Here is a 27,891-nt window from a genome sequence, read left to right on the forward strand (position 1 = left end):
TTATAAGGAAAACATTTAATTGGGGCTGGCTTACAGTTTCAGAGGTTCAGTCCATTATCATCATGACAGGAGGCATGGCAGACTGGTGCTAGAGGAGCCGAGAGTTCTCCATCTCGATCCTCAGGCCACAGAAGACTGTCTGTCACACTGGGTATTGCTTGAGCATATGTATAATACCTCTTGAAGCCTGCCCTCACAGTGACACACTTCTCCAACAAGGCCACATCTACTATAGTAAGGCCACACCTCATAAGAGCACCCTTCCCTATGGGCCAAACATTCAAATACTCGAGTCTATGGGGGCCATAGCTATTTAAACCACCACACTAATCTTTATTTTTGGGACATATGTCCTTCCACAGACTAAGCTCTCTCTTATGGCTTCCCCAACATGTCTCCTCTGACACCAGTGGGTTTATGATGTTGTCATTGCTTTTCAGTGCCAGGGATCAAACCCAGGTTCCTTCATGCATGTAAGGTAAGGACTTTGCCCCAGATCTACCAGTCCCTTAATAAGCTGTGATCTCTTCATGGTCTCCTTTTAATCTGCAGCTATTCCATAGAAAGGCAATCTATCATTACAGGAATGGCAAATTCCAGGGGAGACTGCACAGTCCTGACCCATGGCAGGTGTTCCCAGCATAGCAGGTGTTCCCAGCTTGGCAGGTGTTCCCAGCATGGCAGGTGTTCCTAGCATGGCAGGTGTTCCTAGCACAGCAGGTGTTCCTAGCATGGCAGGTGTTCCAGCTTGGCAGGTGTTCCTAGCACAGCAGGTGTTCCTAGCATGGCAGATGTTTTGCAGCCTAGACTTAGTCTAAGAATCCTGGAGACAGTGCTGTTGCCTATAATCAAGTAGACATGCGTTGACACCTGCTTTGTGATTTAACCCAAATGAGTGGATACTATATTTTCTCCTTGGTTTGGGTTTGTCTAAGTTGGAGTTTCTATTGCTGTGACAAAACACAATGACCAAAAGCAACCTGGAGAGGTTTATTTCATCTTGCAGCCTGTAGTCTATTACTCAGAGGTCAGGGTAAGAACACAGAAGCAGGAACTGATGCAGAGAAGCCATAGAAGGATGTTGTTTGTTGGCTTGCTCCTCAAGATTTGCTTGGCTTCCTTCTTTCCTTCTTTCCTTCTTTCTTTCCTTCCTTCTTTCCTTCTTTCTTTCCTTCCTTCCTTCCTTCTTTCCTTCCCAAACCTGGGCCAGTACCGCCTGGCCAGCCTGCTTTCTTGTAGCTTCTAGAACCACAAGCCCAGAAGTGGAATAGCTCACGATGAGTTGGTCCCATCAGGATCAATCACCAATAAAGAAAATGCACTTGCCCACAGTCCCATCTAATAGGGACATGTTCTCTTCCAAGATGACTCTGGGTCAGGCTGTCATAACACTAGCCAGCAGAGGACTTTAGGAACTGGAAACTGGATGACAAGCAGAAGGGAGAAACTGCGTTTGGCCTGTTTCACAATTTTACTGCTTAAAGACACACGCACAAAATTCTTAGCTGTGTGGTAGCACACACCTTTAAACCCCTGCACGCAGGAGGCAGAGAGTCAGGTGGAACTCTGTGAGTTCAAGGTCAGTCTGGCCTACAAAGTGAGTTCTAGGACAGTTAAGGGCTGTTACACAGAAAGATCCTGTCTCAAACGACAACAAAATGATGAGACAAAATCTTATTTTAAAAAATTTTTTTACACAACATATTTTGATCATATCCTTTCCCCTCCCCAACTCCTTCCCAAATCTCCCTACTCCCCCCCACATGTTCTTTCTTTCCCTCTCAAAACAAAAATAAAAACAGGCAGCAAACAAAGAAACAAACTAGCTAAGGCCATGACAACAACAAACCAAAGAAAAACCCAAGCCAAATCAAAACATAAAAGCACACAAAAATCACAGAGTGTGTTTGTGTTGGCCAATTATTCCTGGGCACGGGACCTGCTCTGGACTGTGGTTGGTACGCCTAGGAGAGCCCCACTGGGGCAAACTGATTTTCCCTTTCCTAGCAGGTATCAATTTCAAATAAAGTCATGGTTACGGGTAGAACTTTGTGTCCACACCCTCATCTCTGAGCTGGGATTGTTTTCACCCAAGACTTTTTGCCTGCTTTTATTTTAATAGCAAAAATAAAAATAAATGAATGAATGGATAAAGAAAAGAACCAGGATTACTGACCTACAAAATACCTTTAAAATAATGTATTAAAAGAAATGCTGGGAATAGAGGGAGGGCTCAGTCCATTAAGGACTCTTGCTGCTCTTACAGAGGACCCAGGTTTGGTTTCCCGCGTCTCTAAGGAGGCTCACAGGCATCATTAACTTTACTTTGAGGGGATCTTATGCCCTCTTCTGGTTTCTGAGGGCGCTGCATGAATGCGGTGCACTAACATTCACACAGGCATACCCGTTTACACACAAACATACACTACAAGTAAATAAAATCTTTAAAAACATTTTTAAGCGAGGAATACTCTGAGATCATCCTAAGTGGGTGGCCTCTCACCTCACAGACACCCAGCAGGTTTCGCACAGACGCTCTTGAGCCCACAAGGACAAGTGAAGTCCCGGCGCAGCTGGCGTGAGAGTGGGGAAATGCCCCAGGGCTTCATGACGTCACGAACAGCATCACAACGTCTTCCAATCATTTTGGGTGCTTTAGGTTGCCGCACCTGGAATCCGGTTGGTCCTGGAAACTTGACTTAGGGCGCCTTGGGAATGAAGAGATGACAGACACTGAAGTCACGACAGACACACTGATAGAAAAGCTGGGGTTTCGGAGGTGGATTGTACTCAGTGAGATGCAGGGCACCTGTAACCAAGCCTTGAGGCTGGCTGGGGTTTATTAAGTAAAGCACAAGAAAGGGCGGTTAGCTAGTCTTGGTAGGAAGTTTCTGCTAGGGGGTGGTCTCAGGCTGCAGTCTTCAGGGAGGAGGAAGCTACAGACGCTGTGCTTCCTGTCGATTGTTCCTAAACACTCACACTTGGACCAGGGGACGCTTTGCTATTTCTCTGAGTCTGACTTGGGGAGGGCTCTGCCACTCTCACGGGTCTGAAGCGTTGATCCAGCATTGACTCTACTGTAGACATGTCAACAGCAAACGCCCACCGAGGACTGCGTCTGTAATATTTAGCCTTTTAAATTTATCTGACATTTGTACCCACAAAGACATCGGAGAACCTGCTAGCTCAGTCAGGCAATTTTACTTTCTTAACCACTTACAAAATGTCTACTCACACACCCCCAGATTCTGCAACGGAACTGCTAGCTCTTCCGAAATATCTTTTTAGCTGTCCTTTTACCAAGCTCGTCTACCTCCAAACCCATTAGGGCTCTTAGCTCACTTTCCTAGGTTCCTGTCTCACCTGTGTCCTGCCAGCTGCTTCTCTGTGGTTCCTACAGTAAGCCCGGAGAGAGAACTCCCCGTCTCTTACCTGGAGCTCCTTCCATGAAGTTCTTCCAAGCCAAACGAGCGAGAGTCTAAAGGGAGAGCCAGCTCAAGAGGCTGACCCAGAAGGTGCCCCTCAAGAGTCCAACTTCTATAAATGAAGTCTCTAACTCTTCTCCTACGCCTGTTACTGTCATGGTAGGGGATTCCAAGTCAATGAGGGCTGAACCATTTCACCTTTATGGTGGGGCAGCACAAGGCCATCCAGCTGAGTCTGCCTTGGGTCATAGAGCAAAGACCACAAGGCCTCTCCCAAGCAGTGTGCCTTAAAATAGGCAGGAACTTTCTATTTTTTTTTTTTTTAACCTTCTTATCTAAGGAAGCCTTAGAGGCAGATCCGAACTGCACCTCTACAGGATGTACCTAACTGCATCTGACAAATGCAATATCTTTCTAGGCCTTCATGTTTTGCTAGCAATTAGGTTTTCTATGAACTGAAATCACATACCCTGTAACATCCATCTGTTCCCCACACCAAATACTTTGACGTTGCTTAAAGAATAACCTAGAATTTGTTCTCTTCCTACTCAGGTGGGACTACCGTGACTTCTGTGATAGAAGGCAGAGCAGAAATCCGCACTGAGAGGCCCTTCACAGAGGGAGGGCAGCACTGCTGGCACACAAGAGGGCTTTGAAAGGGCTAAAGGACAGCATGGAAGAATAGCAACAACAGTGTCTGTGAAGTACAACCACGTCTATCCACCCTCTCCTACTCCTATAACCAAAGCCAGGAGGACTTTATTGGTGCTGACAGTGGAGGGAGAGGGAGGACTCTTAGGACCAGGGAGGCAGAGACAGTCGGTGATTCATAAGGTTCCTGGTCTGAGGGAGCACAGTCATCTTTTCCGGATTCTTTAAGAATAAATCACATTTTAGAATCTTAGAGTGTGTGTGTGTGTGTGTGTGTGTGTGTGTGTGTGTGTGTGTGTCACAGATGCTGTGATGTATATATGGAAACCAGAGAACAACTTGAAGGAATTAATTTTTTCCTTCTACTGTGTGGGTCTCTGGATTTGAACTCAGCAAGCACCTTTATCCACTGAGTCATCTCACCAGCCATCATTTCAGGATGCAGAAGTCTCTGTTTTTTGAGGAAGAGTGTCTTGGGTGGGGATTGGGTAGAGGGGGGCAAGGAAATCCAAAGAGAAGTGAAAATAGACCTTGCATCTAGTGTAGGAGGAGGAGGTTCTACACTAGGCAACAACGTCTGTGTGAAAAGCTGGGCAAATTGGCACTGGAGGATGGGGAGACCTGAGAGGTTCCATGGTGAGAGGGTGTAGTCTTAGGCTAGGTGGGCTCATGACAATTTCAGGCACTCCCAAGCAAGGCCAGTTCTTTCCCTGCAGGTATGTTCAAAGAGTGTCCCCCCCCTTTTTTTTTCCAAAAAGAAAGAAAGCAACCTATCAGAGAGATTCTCTAAGGATGATGATATTTATTTGTAGATCAGTGCAGTGCAGATATTCCTGCTGTCGTAAACCATGAGCATGTTTAAAGGGATGGGGGAAGGGAGGAGAGGGGATGTTTTAGTAGCAAAAATGAAGAAACATTGAAAATGAATCAGACATTTTGAAGCAATCATTCCTGGCCACAGTGATTAACAAGGCTGAGCAGACAGTTGCTGGACAGACACACTTGCAAGGCAGACACACTTGCAAAAGGGCTTCTGTACAAGGTTGGGTGTCCTCCACGAGGGCTTGTGGTTTTTCAGAGTCTTTTGAAATAATTACTATCTCGCTACCAGGCACAAGAATCCTTCCTCTTTAACAGTTAGCCTGTGGTCAACCAACCCTTTCACAGGGGTTGCCTAAGACCATAAGAAAACACAGATATTTATGTTGTGATTTGTAAAAGTAGCAAAATGACAGTTACGAAGTAGTAATGAAAATAGTTTTACGGTTGGAGCCGCCATATCATGAGGAGCTGTATTAAAGGGTCACAGGATTAGAAAGGTTGAAAACCACTGCCATATAAAGGTGGCTATTATAACTTCATTCTTTTGTTGTTAGGGTTGACACACGTGACTCCCAGAAAATGCAGTGCTGGTGATAAAGTCCTAAATAGAGGGACTTTGCTCAGATAAACAGAAACCTAAAGGTGGGTTACCAGGAAAGCAGATCTCTAATGTGGTTTCTGAAACCAGGAACTTTGCTTAATCTTTCCCCAAAGGTCAACTACCTCAGGGAAGGGCACTGAGTTCTGTCAACCTGTACAGCCTGCATCAGCTCAAAGATCTCCACCCTCCTGACTGTCAAATAAAATCTAACTTGCTTCTCTCTGATCCCCAAGGAGATAGCCTTGGCAGTTCGATCCCCAATAAACCTTTCTTTCTACCCATGGAGTGGTCTAGTACAGCAGTTTCACGAAGTTTCCACCTGTGTTTTTTGGTAACCTACTGGATCTGAAGTCACTTAGGTCAGCTCATAAAACCCAGGTTATTTGAGTTTAGGCAACACCTGGTGGATGACGTGCAGGAGGAGAGCCCTGGGCAAGTGAGCTTCCTGGAGACAGTTCACTGTTCTGCATGGCTGCTATGGGTGCATGGCTGCTATGGGTGCATGGCTGCTATGGGTGCATGGCTGCTATGGGTGCATGGCTGCTATGGGTGCATGGCTGCTATGGGTGCATGGCTGCTATGGGTGCATGGCTGCTATGGGTGCATGGCTGCTATGGGTGCATGGCTGCTATGGGTGCATGGCTGCTATGGGTGCATGGCTGCTATGGGTGCATGGCTGCTATGGGTGCATGGCTGCTATGGGTGCATGGCTGCTATGGGTGCATGGCTGCTATGGGTGCATGGCTGCTATGGGTGTACCTTGGAGAGGAACGACCTCAGAGGTTTTGTCCCAGGCTTGCTTCTTGCTACCAGTGTGCCTTCTCATCTCATGATTTTCATTGCTATATTCTTCTTAAACCTGTGATTGGGCATGGAAAGACCATCACTGTTTATAACCTGGTGTGATTGCTTCCTAGATGGTAACCCACTCTGTTGGGCAAATTTCTTGCAGAGCAACATGAAGAGGAACTTTCATGAAATAATGCTGTCTAGATGACTTGATGTCTTTAGAATTCCTGATAATGACTTTACAGAATTCCTAATTTGATTCAAATAACTTTAAGAAGTTAAGATAGTTGATAGTTTAAGGTTAAAATTAAATGTAGAATGTGACTTCTCCTGCAAAATAGTAGAGGCTGCCCAGGTTAGAAGAGGAGTTCAATGATCTCTCATGTGTTACAAGCACACAAATTGCACTTGGAAAAAAATAGGCTTGGAACAAGTTAATGATCAAGAAAAACATTCATTCTAGATTAGGTTCAGGGATGAGGCCAAAGATCTCGGTGTGAACCATGATAAAGGTAAGGTCATGAACAGGGAGTGGGTAATTTTATTATGAGGTTAAGAATAGAGAGTGAACGATTAGCTTATACAAGACTTCAAAAGTAAGGATATAAGATAAATGACTTGTTTCATGGTAAAAAAACATTGTTAACCTATGACATAAAAAACTATTGCTTTGAACTAATAACGAACTTGTGAAATAAAAGATAGATAACTATCTTAATTTATAAGAACTGCTGCTCTTAATTTATAATGAACTTGTGGAACTGTTTTTAGTTAGGTACAAATTTTAATAGAAAAACATGTAGTAGAAAAACATGCAATCCTGATGTAACTTCCTCTTGTGTAATATTTTATCTGTTTTTGAATGAGATAATTATTCTTCTTACATAGAAAACTTTGTCTTAGGGGCTATAAAAAGGCCTAAAGGGAAAAAAAGTTGTTAGAGCTTGCTCCTTAGAGTTTTAATCTATCCACCAACTGTGTGTACATGAACATATGTAAAATGTTTGGAGCCAGCTTGTTAGAGCTTTGCTCCACCCACCCAATGCATGAATGTGTATCAGTCTGTCTATCTGTCTGCCTGCCTGCCTGCATGTTGGCATGCATGTTAGTAGAAGCCATCAGCTCTGCTTTAGGACAACCTTGTGTTGGTAATACAACCAGTAAGTACTCAGGGAAACAGAAAAACAACTATCCATTCTGTCCTCTAATTACATGTGAGACTAATACTCCCTTAGCTCTTAGTACTTTGTAGTATAGCTATCATACATGTGTGACATTACTTAAGTTACTCAGCAATGTGGCTGGTATAAAAAGTTTCTGGGTGCCATCTGTTGTTGTAAAATTATAAAAAAATAAAAGGCTGTTCCCCCCCCCCCACTAGATCCAACACCGCAGTGCCCTAAGATATCTGATAGATATCTTAATCTCAGTTATCAAAGTGTCTCACCCTCTTTGCTCCATCCCATATCACACTGCCGAAGGCTTCTCTCTGATCCTGGTTGCAATCTCTCTACCCATCTAGGTCCGCTGGCCAGCCCGAGTCTGCTTCTGCACTGGCATGATTTTCAGAACCTCATCCTTTAGAGATGCACCCAGGAAAAAGTCAATAATCTCAGACTCCTTAATGGGCAGAGAGAATAGGTAGATCTCCAAGGACTTCATGTCCTTAACCAGGCGACCCAGCTTGGTGACCGGGATCCACTCCTTGTCTTCAGCTTTACCTCCACGAGCCCCGCGGCCTCAACCGCGGCCACAGCCTCGACCACGACCTCGGCCCCTAAGGCGGCTGCCGAATCCTCCACGGAAGCCACCGCGGCCTCCTAATCCTGGGCCCCCGGGTCCTCCGGGCCCTCCCGCTGCACCGGTGTCATCTGCCATTTGGTGTTTTCCCGAAAAAGAAGAAGTGTTATGGGCTGGAGAGATGGCTCAGTGGTTAAGAGCACTGACTGCTCTTCCAGAGGACCCGAGTTCAAATTCCAGCAACCACATGGTGGCTCACAACCATCTGTAATGAGAACTGATACCCTCTTCTGGTGTGTCTGAAGACAGCTACAGTGCACTCATATAAATAAAATAAATAAATCTTTAAAAAAAAAAAGAAGAAGTGTTATTTGTTTTCATGTCTCCACTCCGCCATTATGCCCTCTTACCCTCCAGAACTGTGAGGTCAGATAAACTCTTCTACCCCTTTGTCTTGGTCATGGTGCTCTAACACCGAAACCGAAAAGTATCTATTGCAAGTGGATAAAGGCCACATCAGTTTTCCATGCCAGGTTGCTGTGGGACTGGAGGGGAGGAGGAGTCCTCACCAGGACTGGAGGAGTCATGGGAAACATTAGAAAATGACTGAACTTTACAGTTGCCTAGAGAAACCGGAGCAGTTGGAAACTGAGAGGGGAGGAGAGAGATGTTCTAGGTGGATGATGGCACAGTAGGCAAAGCCATAGGTCAGGAAGGAGGCAGAAGGCAGAACCAGGAGCAGGTATGGATGGACACCAAAAGAAGGAAAAGGAGGTTGGGGATATGGCTCAGTGGGGGATGCTTGCCTGGCAGATATGAGGCAAGTGCTTTATTCCCAGCACCGCAAAAATAAAATAGAAAAAGAATGTGGCAAGAATACTGAGAAGAGACGGAGAAGTGCAGGCACTAGAGGTCCCCTTGTTACTCTGCAAATTCTTACACCATGGGGTAGATGTCTGACAACCATAAGTGTGAAGAAATATTCTCCTCGATATTTCTATTTTCAAACCCTAAGTATAACATGGTGTGGTGGTTTGAATGAGAACCCCGCCCAACCCGCCCCATAGGCTCACATATTTGAATGCTTAGCCACGGGGAGGGGGATGGGGGGTCTGTGTGAAAAGATTAGGATTAGTGTCCTTGTTGGCCTTATTGGAGGAAGTGTGTCACTGGAGGTGAACTTTGAGGTTTCAAAGGCCTAAGCCTGGTCTAGTCTCCTCTCTCTCTCTCTCTCTCTTTCTCTCTCTCTTCCTCTCTCTCTTCCTCTCTCTCTTTCTCTCCCTCCCTCCCTCCTCTCTTCTCTCTTCTCTGTCTCTTCTGTCACTCTGTTTCTCTCTTTTCTCTCTTCTGTTTCTCTCTTTTTGTCTCTCTCTTCTGTTTTTTTCTGTCTGTTTCTCTCTTCTCTCTTTTCTGTCACTCTGTTTCTCTTTCTTCTCTCTTTTCTTTGTCACTCTCCCTTTCTCCCCCCCCCCTCTCCTGACTTAGGACCAGCTACTTCTCCAGCACTGTGCCTGCCTGTACGCTGCCGTGTTCCTTAAGATGATAATAATGATTCCTCCCCTGAAATTATAAACCATCCCCAATTACATGATTTCCTTTATAAGAGTTTCCTTGGTCATAGTTGGTTCTTCACAGCAGTAGAACACTGACTAAGACAGTGTCACAGCTCTTAGTTTTATTTATCTAGTTCTAAAACCAATCTCTACAAAACTGGTTGTAAGTCTAGGTATATAGGTGGTATACCTATAATAGCTTCTCCACTTGGGAGTCTGTCTTAGGGTTTCCATGGCTATGAAGAGACACCATGACCAAGGCAACTTTTATAAAAGAAAACATTTAACTGGGCCTGACTTATCGTTCAGAGATTTAGTCCATTATCATCGTGGTGGAAGTACGGTGGCATGCATGTAGACTTGGTGCTGGAGAAGGACCTGAGACCTTGATCTGAGGGCAGCAAAAGTGACTGTAAATCACAGTGGGCATAAATCAAGCACAGGAGACCTCAAACCCCACCCTCACAGCAACACATCTCCTCCAAGGTGACAGTTACTCCAACAAGGCCATACTTCCTAAAAGTGCCATGTTCTATGGACCACACATTCAAATACATGAGTCTCTATAGGGGCCCTTCCTAGTCATACCACCATAGAGCCTAAGGTAGGATTATTTCAAGTTCAAACTGGATTAGATAATATATAACAAGGCCCTGCTCCCACACTCCCAACCGAAAAACCCACCCCTCCTGTTCAAACGAACTTACAACAACAGCAGGAAATACCTCCAACAAGCTGATGGGGAACCAGTCTAATATGAGTTTTTTACAGTTTAGTGGATGCTGGCTGGCTCCCTCAGTGCAGCCATGGATGCTTCCAGGTCTTCCTAATCCTACCTCTCTAGTGGTGCTGGGCCACCTCTGCCTTACCCTATTGATTTAAGTCATTGAGAATATAAGGGAGGGGCAGACATAAGGGACCACATTTGGGTCTTGGATATGGCAGCTCATTTGGGTCTTGGATATGGCAGTCTACATACTCTTCCTTCGGGCTTCTGCTGGATTTTACATAACCCTGATTAGAGGAAGCAGGCGGCAAGCAATCGCCTCTGCTGGAAAACAGAACCCAAATAGGAAGTTAGGTCTCCAAAGGGACAGTTGTGTAGACAGATCCGGACCCTGAAGCTGGGTGAAGCCCAAAGTTTACACAGACTCTGGTGAAGGAAAGTGGGCTTTGGATCTGAGCTACAAGAGCTGCTCAGCTCTTTCTGGCAGAGAGGCACACACCTTCCAGGACAGCAACGGAAGCAGAGAGCGCATCTGAGTCATCCAGCATGCTAGCTGTTCTACACTCTCCCGGGAACTCCCAGGAGTGAGGGTGGACCCAGCCAGACCGGAAGAGTTGGAGCTCCGAGTGTCGTCCTGGTTCCAAGAGTTAGCTGACGCCAGATGAATTCTCCCCAAGCGCATACCGCAGACTTTCACATGACTATTGGTAATACCTTCGCTTTGAGACTTCTTTTCCCCCAACCCACTGTTCCCACCCACTCCCGGCCTCTGCTTTTCACTTCAACAGTATAAAGCTGGGGGAGCTGAATTAAAACACACCATTCAGATCACATCCTCATCAACAGTCAGTGTAGAGGTGCTCTTCCTCTCCCCCTTTCTCTTAGAAAAGATGCGGCACAGTGTTTGTGCTCACGCGCATGCGTGTGTGTGCGTGCCTGCGTGCTTGCGTGGTTTTCCCAGCTTGCTTTCTGCTTATTTTATATTTCGGTATTTTGAGACAGTTTCATGTCATCCAGGTTAGCCTTGCACTCATTTGCTATTTAGTGGAAGGTGATCTTCAACATCTATCTTTACCTCTCAAACACTGGTCTATCAGGTACTTATTATTTCGAGATTTCTCTAGATATTCTAGGTTGACCGTCAATTCACCAAGTAGCCCAGGTTGCTCTCAAACTCAAAATAATTCTCCTATTTTATGTTCCCAAATTGCTGTGTGTGTGTGTGTGTGTGTGTGTGTGTGTGTGTGTGTGTGTGTGTGTGTGTGATGTTCATGCCCAGTGTCCAAGGAGGCCAGAAAGGGGTGTTAATCTCCTGGCACTGGAGTTAAGGAGAGTTGTGAGTGGCCATGTAGGTGTTTTAAACCAAACCTACTCTCTGCAAGAACAATGCATCCTCTTAACTGCTAGGTCATCTCTCCAGCCCTAGAGGAAGAAGCTTTAGTCCATTTGAGCTGCTATGTAAAATTATAATTAGAGGCCAATGGTTAAATTTTGAAGGTTGGGAAGGCCAAGTTCAATATCAGGGCAGATCTGAAATCCAGTGTTTGCAGACAGTGTTTGGTTGTGTTCTCATGTGGTAAAGAGCACAGAGAGCAAGCCTGTGTATGCACCTCTTTTTAGAAGGACACACATTCCATTATTAATGCTCCACCTGCTTGGCACCATCTGACTTTAACAGCTTCCTAGCTACTTAGCCCCAAATACACTCACAAGGTGGGTTAAGAGTTCAACATTTGGGAACTGGAGAGATGGCTCAGCAGTTAAGAGCACGGACTGCTCTTCCAGAGGTCCTGAGTTCAATTCCCAGCAACCACATGGTGGCTCACAACCACCTGTAATGAGATCCGATGCCCTCTTCTGGTGTGTCTGAAGACAGCGACAATGTACTCATATATAATGAATAAATAAATCTTTTTAAAAAAGACTTCAGGGGGTTGGGGATTTAGCTCAGTGGTAGAGTGCTTGCCTAGGAAGCGCAAGGCCCTGGGTTCGGTCCCCAGCTCCGAAAAAAAGAAAAAGAAAAAAAAAAGATTTCAGTATTTGGAACTTTGGAGAAATTCAGTCTGGAACTGGGATAGAGCCACCACAGACACTTGCAGGAACGAGGAAGGACAGGCTGATCCTGTCCTGTGTCTCTGTGGTATCTGTGCCAGCAAGAGCAGAGGCAAGACAAGGAAGACGAAAAAGGGGGCCACCTGGCTTCATCCCCTGCATTCCTAAGAGCAGAGACCAAAAGGAATGGCCACTTGGACACACCATCACTACAGACAATCTTTCTCCCTGGTGGGAGTGTGGCCAGATGACCTTGGTTTAATTATAACCAAGGGCAAGGATGGGACCATGGTGATCATGGGCTGTTGGTATAGTGGGAGACTGTCCATATTTAATTCTTTCTACCTTCGTTACGAGGACATCCTGTAATATCTCACCTGCACATGAAAAGAGTCCTATCCTCTTGTTTAAAGCAACATGCTCATAAATTATATTTAAACTTTTAAGACAATGACTTTCTAGAGAACAAAAGGAAACCGCAAAGCATTTCAAAGTCCTAAGTAACAAAAGATGGGCAGAAATATGCACACAACAGACTTAAACATTGCAATTGCTGCCCAACTGTGGATGATTTAATTATCTCAGTTCTAGGATGCCTATTACGCCACTACAAATGCCCTTTCCATTCGGAGTCCTGGTGTCTCCATGTAGCTCAGGCTGGCATTTCAATTCAAGATCCTTTTGCCTTAACCTCCTAAGTACTAAGATGACAGGCAAGCATGTTTAGCATGTGAGAGTCTTTTCATTTCTTCTCAGTGTTCTTCAGTTTAGATATAAATGTAGAACTATCCTCCTACGCCCATTTATGCTTGTATCTACAGAGGTCTCTCTCTTTGTTCTTAATGACTCATTTATTTATTTTTATGTGTATGAGTGCTCTATCTGCATGTGCGCCCGCATGCCAGAAGAGGGCAACAGATCTCATTACAGATGGTTATGAGCTACCAGGTGATTGCTGGGAATTGAACTCTGGACCTCTGGAAGAGCAGCCAGCATTCTTAACCACTGAGCCATCTCTCCAGCCCTCTACAGAGGTCTCTCGAGTGCAGCAAATGGACATTCAGTGCAGCCTACTTCTCGCCAGGGCCTACTCACTACTCACTACTTTTTAAGCTCTGGTCCTAGGGTGCTGCTGACTCTCGACTGGGATGCAGTGTGTCCTGATATGAATCAACATGCACTTTGGCAGCTCTTGGCACATGCACAGGTCTTGGCAAGGGAGCGGCTCACAAATTGTCAGAGCCATGGGCCGGAAGAATGAAGATCAAACAGGAAGCAGAAGTAGGAAGCGCTCTCTCTCTCTCTCTCTCTCTCTCTCTCTCTGAGTCCATTCCATTTTTAAAAGCTAACTTTCCAAAGATGCTTAGGTTAGAGTTAGTGACCACTGAAATCTGAATGTCTTTCTCCTACTCACATTGCGTATGTTGAAGTCTTAACCTCTGGGAGATGGGATTAGGAGGTAGTAGCACAAAACTCTCATAAAAGGGACATCCCAGGGAGCTAGCTGACCCTTTCCACCACATGGTGGCCACACACACACACACACACACACACACACACACACACACACACACCAGCCAGATTTCAGGGATATGGACCAACAATAGGCTTGAATTCACCTCAGGCTGAACTTTCCAACAGCCAGAGATGTGAGGAGTGAATCCCCGTTGATTCCGAGCTGCTCAGTTTGTGATTTAGTGATGGTTATCCGAATGGAGTAATTCGAGCCTCCATGGTTGATTCTAAGCTATACAACCGTGTCTATGACTTTATCAGCAACTTGGCAGAATACAGACAAGACAGATGCCGAGAGAAACCCGAGACAGCTCTGTTCATCCCTCAGGAGAGGACTTGACTGAATGAGAAGGGCCTGTGCTGTAGACAGCCTTTCCAGAGAATTCCCAGACACTCCTTCAGATCCTGCCTGTCACAGCTTGGCAGAGCCATTCCGGTTTCTCTCTTCGGAGAGAGTTGCTTCCTGCCATAATTAACTAGCTCGGCAGTGTCTTCTCATCAGAAACCCAAGCCTCCCAGTTGCTTGCCTCCACGCACCGTTTGGCTCCAACAAATCAGTCTTATCTCCTGGCTCCGGGCGGCTGGGCTTACGTGTCTGATTTCTGTAAGCCAACTTAGAAGAATTACAGCTTTCGTCATTATATAGTTCCCCTGCTTCCCAAGGCAGGGAAACACTTTGGTGAGTTGATGCCCCAGGCTTTACTTCTGCTGGGGCCCGTTTCAACTTTCTTCTTCTTTTAAAAAGACTCCTCAGGTTCAGGAGACCGCTGCGAACGAGCTGGGACAGTCCCACATCACAGTGACTCTGTGTGCATCGTGGGTGGGTGGATGGGTGTGCGCTGTTCTCCCTCTCAAATCCTTCCCGCATCCAGATTCACATCCTGTTCTTGAGTGGATTCAAAAGGCCCATGCGGACCTGCCAGGTCCATGAAGAACCCAATACAGGCAGCCCACTTCCCAGCCTGCAGATGTGTGCTGCCCTCAACCTCTTCATCCACCTGCTTTTTAATGTATATGAGAAGGCCATTGCTGTGTTCAGACACACATTGGTTTTTCCATATTTCCTTGCTTCTTCTTCAGCTGTGTGTCTTCCTCTGAGGCAATGCCCTGTCTTCTTTCTTTCTTTCTTTCTTTCTTTCTTTCTTTCTTTCTTTCTTTCTTTCTTAATTTCATTCGTTCATTTATTTATTCTATATGAGCACACTGTAGCTGTCTTCTGACACACCAGAAGAGGGCATCAGATCCCATTACAGATGGTTGTGAGCCACCATGTGGTTGCTGGGAATTGAACTCAGGACCTCTGGAAGAGCAGTCAGTGCCCCTAACCACTGAGCCATCTCTCCAGCCCTCCATCCACCTACTTCTTATTTAAAAAAAAATCTCTTGAGTTCTTTTTGTCAGTCCAAGGAATGGTGACTTGACATATTTTATTTTATTTTTTTGTCCACATCTCTATTTTCACAGGGAATGCAACCCCAGATTAAAGGACAGGATGGTGCCGTGACGCTGGAGTACCAGGTCTCCACACAGCAGCAGGTGAGGAAGGTGGGCAGGAGTGGCTTGGGTCTCTAAGATCGCATCATGGAAACATTGAAAAAACTCACCCGAGTTAAAAGCAGCTCTGTCTTCAGGCTTGGGTCAAAAATTGGCTTATTTGGGGATCTCAGATTATATCCCATGCTAATCGTTCAGTCCTGAAAGGATTTATCTGTGACTGTATAACCTTATAATCCTTAGTGATGACTAACCAGGGACGCCTTCTGGAATTCTCCAAAGCTCCTGCCCCATCACTCTGAGAATGTGCTCTGGATGCTGCGGGTGTCCATATCTCTGTATTCCAGCCAGGGTGTACTGGGTAAGTTCTGCTCGTGGAGGAAGGAGCAGCTCTCCAGGGGAAGATGAAGACGGGAATCTTGAACTCAAGGTGCTCACACACACTCGTTTGGGAACAACCAGTAAGTAGGCAGTTAGCTGCGTAGGCCTGTAGTTCAGGAGAGGGGCTGATGCCACAAATTACCGAAGTGACAACTCACCTTCGAGGGTCTGGAAGGTGAAGACGCAGGAGGGACAGTGTCACATGGCCGGTCAAGGAAGGACTGCTGAACTTAAAAGACATGGAGTAGACAGGATGGTATTCGGAGATGAGAAACGCTCGGGTAGGTGGGAAGGAAATAGAGGCACAGACATGGGAGAGAAGAGAAAGTGACATTCCTGCTATGCAGGTGCTCGCAGTTGACTGAATCAATTACAGTAAGAGGGGAATTTATCTCAAGTTCCAAGGAAGGTATAATCCAAACAGAACAGAACATCTATCTGGGAGTTCCTTTTCGGTTTATCGTGTTTGCATAATTCTCCTAAGGCCTGAACTCCTTTCCCATAAAACAGGTAACTGAGAGGTTAGTTTATTATATATAATAGTGTAATTACATATAATGTGTAAGGACATCATTAGCAGGGCTGTTTTCTTAGATGAATGCAGTTATATCAATAGAAGGCTTTGAAGCCACTAGAGCATAGGGAACTCTTTTTCTTTCTCAATACCTTTCCATCATCTCTAAAATTAATAGCTTTCAGCATGTGTAAGCTTCATTTGAGACTGAAAAATAAAACTACATCCTAAATTTCTCAACCTGTGTGCAACGAGTTTCAAATGATCTCCATCTCAGAACCACCCACATCAGGGTATTTGCGTGATTTTTCTCACGGTGAGATAGATAGCCACATGCTAGCTGGGGAATATGAAGTTAACTATCACATATTATATGTGCAAAATTTACATTATTTTCTGAATTTTGGTTTTGTTTTGAAGCCTGCAGCTTTTAGAATTCATCCTTTTCTTTGTTAAATTAGGGAAATGCTACACATTTGAAAGTCTTTTGTTGATACAGATAAAATATTTAATAGTATTATTATTTGCCCAGGCCTAGTCATTAATTTAGTAGGTCAACCTAAGGGAGTTTGTACAGTGTCCAAGTCAAAATCATCTAATGACCTTGGGAGGAAAATTCTGAGAAGTGCTCAGGTCCCAGAAAGGGACACATGGGTTGGGGAGATTGCTCAGGGGTTAAGAGCACTGACCACTCTTCCAGAGGTCCTGAGTTCAATTCCCAGCAACCACATGGTGGCTCACAATCATCTGTAATGGGATCTGATGCCCTCTTCTGGTGTGTGTGAACACAGTGACAGTGTACTCATATAAATAAAATAAATAAATCTTAAAAAAAAAAAGAAAGGGACACATGCGACTGTAGCTATCTCCCCTCATTTCACACCCAAGTTTAATGTTATCTGAATAGGTATTTTAGAGTAGTTGTTATTACACTGCACGGGCTGCTTGTCCACGCTTGCTTGCTTTGGTTCTGTTGCTGAGAAGTACTCTGCGTTTTCAAGTGCGCTGTATTATTTATAAATGTTTTATAATGTATCATTACCTATATTCCTGACCATTGATCAATAAGAAAGAAACCTCTCTTAGCCATCTTCCTTACAGAAGTGCCACTTTTGTTCCTTTGGTTTGGAGTGATTCAGTAATTCTTCAGTAAATGGTACTGATGTCATAGAAAGAAATTGGAGCTATCTAGAGAAGGACGGGGGGTGGGGAGCTAGCTTTATCTGCCTTAAGAGTGTCTGACATTTGAAGACTAATGTAACGGAAAAAGTGGTATCTGAATAGGCTGTCAGACTACAAGAAGCTCTTTGGCTGCAGCTAAAACAGTGTGAAACAAATTCAATGTAACTGCAGTTAGGGCAATGAGAATCATTTCCACTCTGTTTTAAGTGTGGTGAAGCGTACTGTCCCATAGTAGTTGGTTACAAAATATTTGTTCAACGAATGTATGATTGAATGAATAGATACAAGTTAGCATCCTATCAGCTCATGAACTATGGGCATAAGAAGTTCATGATGAAGTCGCTAAGGCTGAGGAGGTATTGAGAGAACACAATTTGCTAACTTTATTTTTATTTCCTTTTTTATTATTTGCTGTGATTTGAATCTACAATGTCCATGTATTTATTAGACAGGGTTCTTTAGAAGAATGGAATGGATAGTGGATAGAATGGACCCATACACACACAAACACACGCACACACACGCACACATGTACATACATATGTATGAAGGGAATTTATTGGCTTACAGGCTAAGGTCTGGCTAGTCCAACAATGACTGTCTCCTGATAGAAAGGCCAAGAATCTGGTAGTTCTTCAGTCCATGAGGCTGGATGTCTCAGCTGGTCTTCAGTCTACATTGGAATCTCAAATAATTCTAGCATCAGCAAAGGAATGCCTCCACAGCAGGATAGATGAACTTGCCAATGAGAGTGAGGGCAAGCAGGCAAAGAGCAAAAGCTTCCTTCTTCCAAATCCTGAGCGGTTACCAGAAGGTGTGGTTTAGATCTAAGGTACTTTTTCTAACTTCAAATAATCCAGTCAAGAAAATCCTTCGCAGGCATGACCAGCTGCTGGGATTTAGTTCATTTCAGATGTAGTCACACTGATGTCCAAGATTGGCCATCACAGTCCCTAACAAGATCACGCGTTTGACTATGTGGTCTCAGTTTGGTAGTGTTGTTTGGGACGGTTATACGATATTTAGGAGGTGGCATTCTTCTGGTGCCTGAGGGTGAGGGGGACTCAGGGTTTTACAGCCTTAGAGACTTCCTAGTAGAGACTTCTGTTTGTTCTCAGCTTCCTGATGGCAGATACACTGTGACCCGCTGTCTTACGTGCTCTTGCTACCATGCCTGTAAACTGTAACTCTCAAACTGTGAGCAAAATAAACTCATGCTCCTTTAAGTTGCGTCTAAGTGTTAGGTCACAGTGTAGCAGTGAGAGCAGCAACTACACTGCTAATGCATATTCATTATATTCCCGAATGCTGGCTCTCAGTGTAGCAGTCACACCGCTCTACCTGGCTAGCCTAATGCTTTCAATTTCCATATTCATGTGATTTCTTTTGCTTTCTTGTTTAATACTTGTTTCATTGTCTTGGTTTTGTCTTATTTTGAGGGACTAGGTCTCATGCATCCCAGACTGGTCTCGAAGTCTTTATGTAGCCAAATGAGTGAGAACTTGAACTCCTGATTCTCATGCGTCCACTTTCCAAGTTCTGGGATTCCACGGGTGGGTACACACACACACACACACACACACACACACACACACACACACCTTGGAGTTAGAAATACAAGGAAGTAAGAGGGCTCTCCTTGGATTTACTCCAGGCTAAACCTCTCTCGTGAAGACTTTATAAATTTTATACATATTGAGACAGTCTCACATTGAAGCTCAGGCTGGCCTGGAGCTCACTATGTCATCCGACCTGGCATGATAGTGACACAAATTTGAGGCCAGCCTACGCTACATAGCAAGACCCTATCTCCCCAACTGCTCTTTCCTCACAAAGGCTTTGAACTACTGAGGTTGCTAAAAGTTTAAAAAATGGCGATACTTTGACTTGAACCTTAATTTAAAAAATATTTTATGTATACATGTGCGTGGCTGAGTGTATGTCTGTGCACCACAGGAATTCAGGAGCCCGCAGAAACCAGAAGTACATGTGGGATTCCTTGGAACTGAGTAATAGCAAGCTGATGTGTGTGTGTGTGTGTGTGTGTGTGTGTGTGTGTGTGTGTGTATGTGTGTGTTTATGTGTGTGTATGTGTGTGCATGTGTGTGTATGTGTGTGTTTATGTGTGTATGTGTGTGTTTATGTGTGTATGTATGTGTGTATGTGTGTGTGTATGTGTGTGTTTATGTGTGTATGTGTGTGTATGTGTGTTTATGTGTGTATGTATGTGTGTATGTGTGTGTGTGTATATGTGTGTGTGTGTGTGTGTGTGTGTGTGTGTGTGCGTACTCGCACTAGGAACTGAAACACAGGTCCTCTGCAGGAGTATTAAGTGTTCTTAACCCCAGAGCCTACTCTCTGACCTTGGGCCTTAATTCTAGCTAGTCCTAACATATTTGAATTATGAAAAGGGAAAGAAATGCAATTTTACTATTTTAAAACAAAAAGGGAGAGGTGGAAGTTCCCTCTTGGTGTACAAATTGTCCTTTTCTCTGTGCATTTCATGTAAGACAACACTGCCATGGTCCTGAGGTTACACAGTACACTTGACCTGTTGGGTTAGGTAGTGGACTAGCTGAAAGTCACAAGTGAAAGTAAACTCTTCTTGGCTTCATTCCAGGATTCACTTCTCCTGTAAAGATTCTAAAAATTGCGTACATGTTATATATACTGTATAATATGATATAAATTATACATGTTAGAATATAAATATGACATAAATGTATATATAATAGTCTCACATCAATGTAGCTCAGGTAGGTCTGGAGCTCACTAGGTAGTTCCAGGCTGGCTTGCTGATACCATGAGTTTGAGGCCAGCCTGTGCTATGGAGCAAGACTCTTGTCTCCTCACTTGTTCTCTCCCCATAAAAGCATTGCTTACCTCTGGGGCTTGTCTGCAGGGCAGGAGTCACTCTCTGTGTGATCTCTTCTCTGTGTGGTCTCTTTAAGTCTGTGGCCTGACTTCTTCCTTGTCAGCTAGGAGAGTCTACACTCGATCTTAGCCAAGAGGCCGCTGATCAGTTAGCTAAGAGATTTTAGAAACTGAAAATTAGACTCCTTCTTTAGGCTTGGACTTAGAGCTGGAAGAATGCCATGTCACAGAATTCTACTGTACAGTGTGTGTCATGAAGGTCCTCTAGATTTCCTGTGAGAAAGGACTTCAAAGGGTTTTATACCATGAGGTAGGGTTCTTGCGAGGGCATCTTCAGAGACTAGTTACTACCTCTGTTTGTAGAATGAATGGATTAGAAATTTGTGATCTAAGAACCAAACGTGTTTGGTGTAATTATATCATTCCTAGTTTGGGTGGCTGTGAGCATGTATTGCTGTGCAAACAGTTGTCCATAAGAGGTCAGTCACAGACCTTGAGAAAAGCTCGAGGATGGTCCTCTTGAATCAACCTTGTCTGGCTTTGCTCTGGCTGGAGTGGTGCAAGATGACACAGTGAGGCCCGGAGCCGCAGGACTTCTTGGGAAACTGTTTGCCTGGTTGGGGCAAAGTGAGTCCTGCTGGGTAGGTGCAGCCATTCCTGTTTTTCTTCATTCTGGGGTAAGTTAGATGGAAAGTAAGATGAAGCATCAAAAATGGGGCACCCGGGGCTGGAGAGACGGCTCAGCGGTTAAGAGCACTGACTGCTCTTCCAGAGGTCCTGAGTTCAATTCCCAGCAACCACATGGTGGCTCACAACCATCTGTAATGGGATCAGATGCTCTCTTCTGGTGTGTCTGAAGACAGTGACAGTGCACTCATATACATGAAATAAATAAATTAATTTTAGAAACACTGTAAAGATATGACGGACCGTGCTGAAGAGGGATAGGTAGCTGGGGTGGATTTTGGTAAATATTTTCCAGGAGTTTCCAGGGGACAAGGAAACCTACCTGAAGACCAGCTTATATCATTTGGTGATGAGGGGGGAAATGGAGTTATTGTAGCTTCTGGATGGAAAAGGCTTTGGCCGGTGCATTTAGTTCGTAGGATGTGTAAGATCTATATTACAGCAAACGATGGCTGCTGTATGTAAATAGAGGACATCGCAGGCACACAGCACCGCACACCCCAGGTCCTCTTGCTGTAGGTTTTTCCTTCGCTCACTCCCTCTCGGGTCGGGTCACCGTCAGCTGATGAGGCAGCTTCTGAGGCCCAGTACCGACTACACTCCTGTCTTCACACAAAGCAGTTGGTTCTGTTCTTTTCCACGTTGGCCTGAGTCTCACGATCACAAGCAGTGCAGAAAACTTCCTTAACTAGCAGGGAAATCGTGGGACTCTCGCGGGAACCATTCTAGGAGGAGATACCAAGGCGCAGATGGGTGAAGATGGTGTCTCTGCGCCTTTGGCGAGGCTCTGTGGACATCCAGGCTCGCTAGGCAAGGCCTCAACTGCAGAGGTACAGAGCGGCTCACCTGCCCCGCCTCCACCCGCCGCTCCTTTCAGAGATTTGAAACATTAGGGCGATTGTCAGACCGGTGTTTATTGGGCTGACTACCGGCTTTCTCCTCTTGGCAGCGAGTGATTGGAGAGTCTTAGGGATGAGATCAAGTTTCTCTTTCTCGAATAAATATTTAAAATCCTAAGAGGTGGAGATGCCGCGGATAGGAATGATCTATTTCAACTTCCTGCGTGCCCTCGCAGGTGCACAGGGTCTCCATCCAGGAAGAGCAGGCTAGGTGGCTTTAGTTACACAGTAGAAACACAACCGTCAGTCCCTTTGCTCTGTAACGGCACTTACAAGGGCAGTGCCAGAGCCCTGGCAAGAGATGTCACATGTTCAGAGGGCAAAGAGGAAGTTTTCCTGAAAGGCTCTTTACAAACGAGTGGTGGTGGGGTTGAGGGAAGCCAGTGGGGGATCCCGAACCACCCCAGAGCCAGGATGTCACCCTAGTTCTGAAAGGGTAAGGGGTTGGTAATGAAGTTCAGAAAAAGCAGATGAGAGGACAGAGAGATCGCTGCCTCTGGTCCCTAGCACCCACACCCTGTGGCTCACAGCTACCTGTAACCTCAGCTCCCAGGCCTCAGACAGCCTTTTCTGACCTCAGAGGGCACCTGCGCTCACACATTTCTATGGGCAGACACAAATATATACATAATTAAAATTTAATACATTATTTTAAAATCTTTTTAAAAAATCCGGCTCATCTTCGAATCTCAAATGTTTCCTTGCTTCCCTACTTTGCTTAGCCTCGTGACGATCCTGTAGAGGCCTTGGTTTATTTTATTTATTTATTTATTTATTTTTTGGTTCTTTTTTTCGGAGCTGGGGACCGAACCCAGGGCCTTGCGCTTCCTAAGTAAGCGCTCTACCACTGAGCTAAATCCCCAGCCCCCGAGGCCTTGGTTTATGAACACTGTGGTCAGAGCCCTTTGGGGAGCACACTTACTGCCTTTTTGGTTTTATCCGTTTTTGTCTTTGAGACAAGGTCTCACTATGTAGCTTTGGCTAGCCTGGAACTCGCCATGTAAACCAGACTGGCCTCAAGCTCTCAAAGATCCCTTTGCCTCTGCTTCCCAAGTGCTGGGATTAAAGGACCAGAACTTAAAACATTTTGAATAGGAAACCAGTTAAAAACTTTTCATAAACTTTAGCCTCTAACCTGAGCCTCCTTTGCTTGGAGGCCATCTCTCAACCACAGATGTTCTTCCTCTCCTTTTATTCTGTTTTTTACATTGTTGTATTAGGTATTTATTTATTTATTCATTTATTTATTGTGTGTATGTGAGTGTATATGTGTTGTATGTGTGAATGAGTTTGTGTGTGTGTGTGTGTGTGTGTGTGTGAGAGAGAGAGAGAGTGTGCATGTTTGGTGTGTATGTGACAGTGTGTATGTGTTGTGTGTTTGTGTGAGTTTGTGTATGTGAGAGTGTGTATACATGTGTGATGTGTATGTGAGAGTGTGTATGTGTTGTGTGTGTGTGTATGTGTGTGTGCGCATGTGCTTGCGTACACATGTGTATGATCTTGGGTATTGCTCCTGTACCACAGTGCACGTAGACATCAGAGGCAACTCTCAGGAATGGGTTCTAGCCTCCTACTATGTGGGATTGAACTCATCTGACAGCAGCCCCTCACCTGCCAAGCCACCTGAGGTGCTCCTCACCACATGTTTATTCAGAGGAGGACTTTGTTTAACTCCCAAGTAGGAAGTAAAATTCAAGCAATATAAAAATACTTTTTTAAAGTGTCACTTTCGTCCTGTTCTCTGGTATTTATTTAAAGTGCTTTTCAAACAAACTGGTCTGACAGAAACTGTAGTAGCAGGAAGCCGGAGCCCAAAACAAACACACACACACACACACACACACACACATACATGCACGCACGCACACGCACGCACGCGCACACACACACCAGAAAGAAAGAAAAGAAGAAAGAAAGAAAAGCAAAAAAAAAAAAAAAAAAAAAAGGGCCATTTGATGCAAGAGTCAAAGAACTAAACAGCTGGCCTCTGGAGGAGGCTATCCCTCTGCTGGCCTCTGCTGGAGGCTGTCTCTCACACAGAGAAGTAGCCGTATTCCAGTTGGAAACGGTTGCAGATACCGAGAATGAGCAGGTGCAGGTTCTGTCTCTAGTGAGAATTTTACCTTCTCCCTCCACAGTCCTCCCCATCCCAGTGCCCCAGCTACCTGCTCCTCAGTGCCTTCAAAGCCAAACCCACAGCTGCAGACGCTCAGCCAGCGAGGGCGGGCGGAGTGAGCCCCACAAGCAGCGTTTAGTGTGACAGGAACCACCTCGGTGCTGGTGGGAGGTGCAAATGGATCCCATGCAGTAGCAGCCAGGCAGGGCGAAGGCAATGTAATAATCTGTCCTTGTACTTGCTGCCTTGCCCTGGGTCCAAGCCAAAAACAAAGCCCAGACTCTGCTTGAAGAGACCTCAGCGGTTGACTCCAAAGTCTCAGCTTTGCTAACACTTCCCGAAACCTGTCCCGCCTTGCCCGTATCCCTCGCCTGCCCACAACTGTGCTTCCTGCTGCCCTGTGGGCTCTCACCTCGGTGTCTGCCTATGTCACTCTCCCCCACCCCAAAGGCCTGGCACAAGCAGTTTTGCTTAGTTACATTCTGTTTTGTTATTTTCCCATTTCAGTCTTGTATTTCCAGAGCTCAAGTTAGCGTGAGATTCTGCAGGGTTGACTTTGAAACTGGTGCCGGCCGGGCATGGAACATGCTCTTCTTATCCAGCCCAATCGATCAAATTGCCTGGGCTTGGGCTGTGTGGCCTTGGCAGACACTACTCTGGCTGTTCCCCAGGAGGCATAGCACAATGCACCCTAAGATGCTGCAACTGAAGCTGCCGGGTTATGCTGAACCATCAGATTCACAGCCACCACCAGAGGATTCTGGGAATCTCTTTCTATCGCTTCCAAATGACAGGACCTCATCTTAAATCTTTCTAGATGCTCAAAGGAGTTTCTCTTGCATCATAAAATTTCACTCTTATTTTTCATTATGGGTGTGTGTGTGTGTGTGTGTGTGTGTGTGTGTGTAGGGATATGTGAACAGGGGTGCACATACTACCACAGCTGGAGTGGATGCTGGACCAGAGATGTCATAACTAGAACTAGATATAGGAGCTGGCACCCAAACTGGATCCTCTGAAGAGCGGTGTGAGCTCTTGACTACTGAGACATCTTCCAGCCCCCACTTGTATCTGTGTAGTTCAATCAGCTCAGTTACAATGTCACTGAGCTCTGCTGTCAGGACCTGTGTCATTGTCACCCTGCGTTGGTAAAGCACAGAGCAAAGCGGTGGTGGGAGCACGTCATCCCCGGGTTCCCATCAATGGGTCGTGGGCCAAGAGATGGCCCCATAAAAATCACAGAATCTGTGCATGTTACCTTATTAGGGAACAAGAAAAGCCTTGGCAGATGTGACAGACATGAGGATCTGCACGACGTGCTTGCTCTACGCTGTCCAGGGGCATCTTGTATGCCTCTTTATTAGATAGACGTGGAGAAGGTTCCCACACAAAGGAGAAGGCTATGTAAAGGCAGGGTGGTAAGGACATGAACATAAAACGAAAGCGGTGCCTGGCCAAGCACGAGACGATCAAGAGGCAAGCACGGCTTCTGTCCAAGGCCACCTAGGAGCTCTGTTGTAATGCCTTGACTCTGGCCTCTGGCCTCTGGAACTGCGAGACCACACACTTCTTCGCTGGGCCCTCTAGTTTGCAGTTACATGTTGGAGCAGCCTTGGAGAATGCACGCAGGATGTACTGAGGGATTCCCTCTGTGCTCTGCCGGGTTTTCTTATGCAATTATTGTTTGAGGCCGGGTCTTGTTATATTGCCCAAGCCGGTCTCAATCTCCTGATGCTCCTGAGTCCCTGGTTTACAGGCATGTGCTACCGAGTCTGACCTGTTTATTTGTGTTTTAATTGGGTGAGTGTTCTCGTTATAGTGTGAATATAGCTTGTTCCCACCAAAATTCGCGGTGAAGCTTCGCTCTTCAGTGTGGCAGTGTTGGGAGGTGTCCGGCAGTGGGAGATGTTTGGTCATGGGGTGGGGCCCACATGAAAGAATCAGTGCTTTTCTTCAAATTGTAAGCTGTGACTCTCCCAGGCTGAGTTGCCTCGAATACTGTCGTTATAAAGCAAGTCCACCCCCAAGGCTTGGCTCTCTCTTACGCACTTGCTTCTCCACTTTCAACTATGAGTTTAGCACAAAGGCCTTCATCAGATGTCACTGCCCAACCTTTGTCTTACCTGCTTCCAAACCCAGGAACCCAAATACACCTTTATTCTTTAAGAAATTACACCATCCTGGGTGCTCTGTCGTAACAATAGAAAGCAGACAAAGATAACTCATTACCTGAGTTAGTTTTTTCAGATAATTGTCCCTTTTCATCTCTAATATTATATGCAGGTCTCAATCAAGCTGAATTATGACCACAGAACCAGTTGAGATCACGCCTCCCGTAAGCGTAAAACAGTTCTGTTTGGTTCTTACCCATTTCGGACAGCCTTTTCCTAAAAATTCCTTGAGGTCTCCTGGGACCTGGACTCACACTAGACAATGCACATTGTAGGCATAAGTGTATACTGGACAAAACTTTCCTATGCATCTCAAGATCAAAACTAATTAAGCAAGCAAGCAAACAACCCCCCCCCCAAAAAAAAAACCATCAGTGAGGACAACAAAGGCGGTGGCCATTGGAGACCAATCAGTCAGGACAGTGCTTACCTTGAAAGCATGAAGATCTGAGTTGCATCCCAGAACCCCCATCAATAAATCAGTCACTGGGCATTTTAGAACAAGCTTATAATGCTCACGTTAGGGAGGCAGAGTGATGTTCTCTGGGACTTGATCACCTGACAATCTAGAACTGCTTGGTCAATTCCAGGTCAGTGATCAAACCTTGTCAAAAAAACAAAACAAAAAACAAAACAAAACAAAAAAAAGTAATGTCCTGTGGAATGACATCCAAGAAAAATTAATAAAAAATGCATTTGTGTATATTTTCACTGAGAATCTAAGAACATGACAGAAATAGACGATAGTCAGCAGACAGGAGAGGAAGGGCTGAGCTTGGTGGTTCAGGTGTTAATGCTGGGCATATCCAGAAGCAGTAGATGTCCGAAGGGACTGTGATATTTCACAACAAGGTGGGCGACTCACCCAGCCCTCAAGGGCTGCCATTCCACACAGCAGCTTAATTAGTAGTTCCAAGCCGTATGGTAAACTTGTATTGGAACCAGGAGAATCAGAGAAGCCATGGTAATAAGAACGACTGAAAACCCTTGGCACAAATGCTTGACTGTTGTGAGGGTTTGTATATACTCAGTCCAGGGAGTGGCACTATTAGTAGGTATGACCTTGTTGGAGTAGGTGTGTCACTGTGGGCGTGGGCTTTAAGACCCTTGTCCTAGGTGCCTGGAAGCCAGTCTTCTGCTAGCAGCCTTCAGATGAAGATGTAGAACTCTCAGCTCCTCCTGCACCATGCCTGCCCAGATGCTGCCATGCCCCTGCCTTGATGATAACGGTCTGAACCTCTGAACCTGTAAGCCAGCTCCAATTAAATGTTGTCCTTTATAAGAGTTGCCTTGGTCATGGTGTATGTTCACAGCAGTAGAACCCTAACTAAGACAAGTGTCAACTGGTGCTATTGACACTTAAGTGTCATTAATGTCACTGGGGGAAATGAGCATAGCGAGAGGAGGCTACATCCCAGCAGGGAACTTGTGTCACAGCTAGGAAGACAGGAGCCTTGCCTCAAACTTGGGAAGCAAACAATTGCAGGGATGGGAGAGTATGGAGTCCATTCAGTTTAATGCTGTTTGCATGCTGTCTTAGGGTTTTACTGCTGTCAAGAGACACCATGACTGAGGCAACTCTTATAAAGGACAGGGTTTAATTGGGGCTGGCTGTACTGATTTTGATATTTTAGCCTGTTATCGTCATGGTGGAAAGCTTGGCAGTGTCCAGTCAAGCACGTTGTTGGAGGAGCTCAG

The 27,891-nt window shown here is 45.4% G+C and overlaps 2 long non-coding RNA genes across 9 annotated transcripts; one reads left to right on the top strand and one right to left on the bottom strand.

Annotated features, from left to right (window-relative positions):
• On the bottom strand, window positions 1-27,187 carry LOC108352735 (uncharacterized). 7 transcript variants are annotated; one of them, XR_015637367.1, is made up of 5 exons: window positions 21,330-21,894; window positions 20,813-20,992; window positions 20,330-20,473; window positions 2,504-2,708; window positions 1-1,422 (listed from the first exon to the last, which is right to left on the bottom strand). It is a non-coding gene; the product is annotated as an uncharacterized LOC108352735 (long non-coding RNA). The 7 variants fall into 7 exon arrangements; XR_015637370.1 differs by lacking the exon at window positions 20,330-20,473 and having other exon boundaries at window positions 21,330-21,895; XR_015637369.1 differs by lacking the exons at window positions 20,330-20,473; window positions 20,813-20,992; window positions 21,330-21,894 and adding an exon at window positions 26,624-27,187.
• Window positions 10,665-18,668, top strand: LOC120096731 (uncharacterized). Of its 2 annotated transcripts, none has more exons than XR_015637372.1 (3): window positions 10,665-11,015; window positions 15,340-15,411; window positions 15,613-18,668. It is a non-coding gene; the product is annotated as an uncharacterized LOC120096731 (long non-coding RNA). The 2 variants fall into 2 exon arrangements; XR_015637373.1 differs by having other exon boundaries at window positions 10,945-11,015; window positions 15,652-16,502.
• Window positions 27,188-27,891: the final 704 nt, after the last annotated feature.

Source organism: Rattus norvegicus, chromosome 14, assembly GCF_021556685.1.
Source record: "Rattus norvegicus strain SHRSP/BbbUtx chromosome 14, alternate assembly SHRSP_T2T, whole genome shotgun sequence".
In the NCBI taxonomy this organism is placed as follows: domain Eukaryota; kingdom Metazoa; phylum Chordata; class Mammalia; order Rodentia; family Muridae; genus Rattus; species Rattus norvegicus.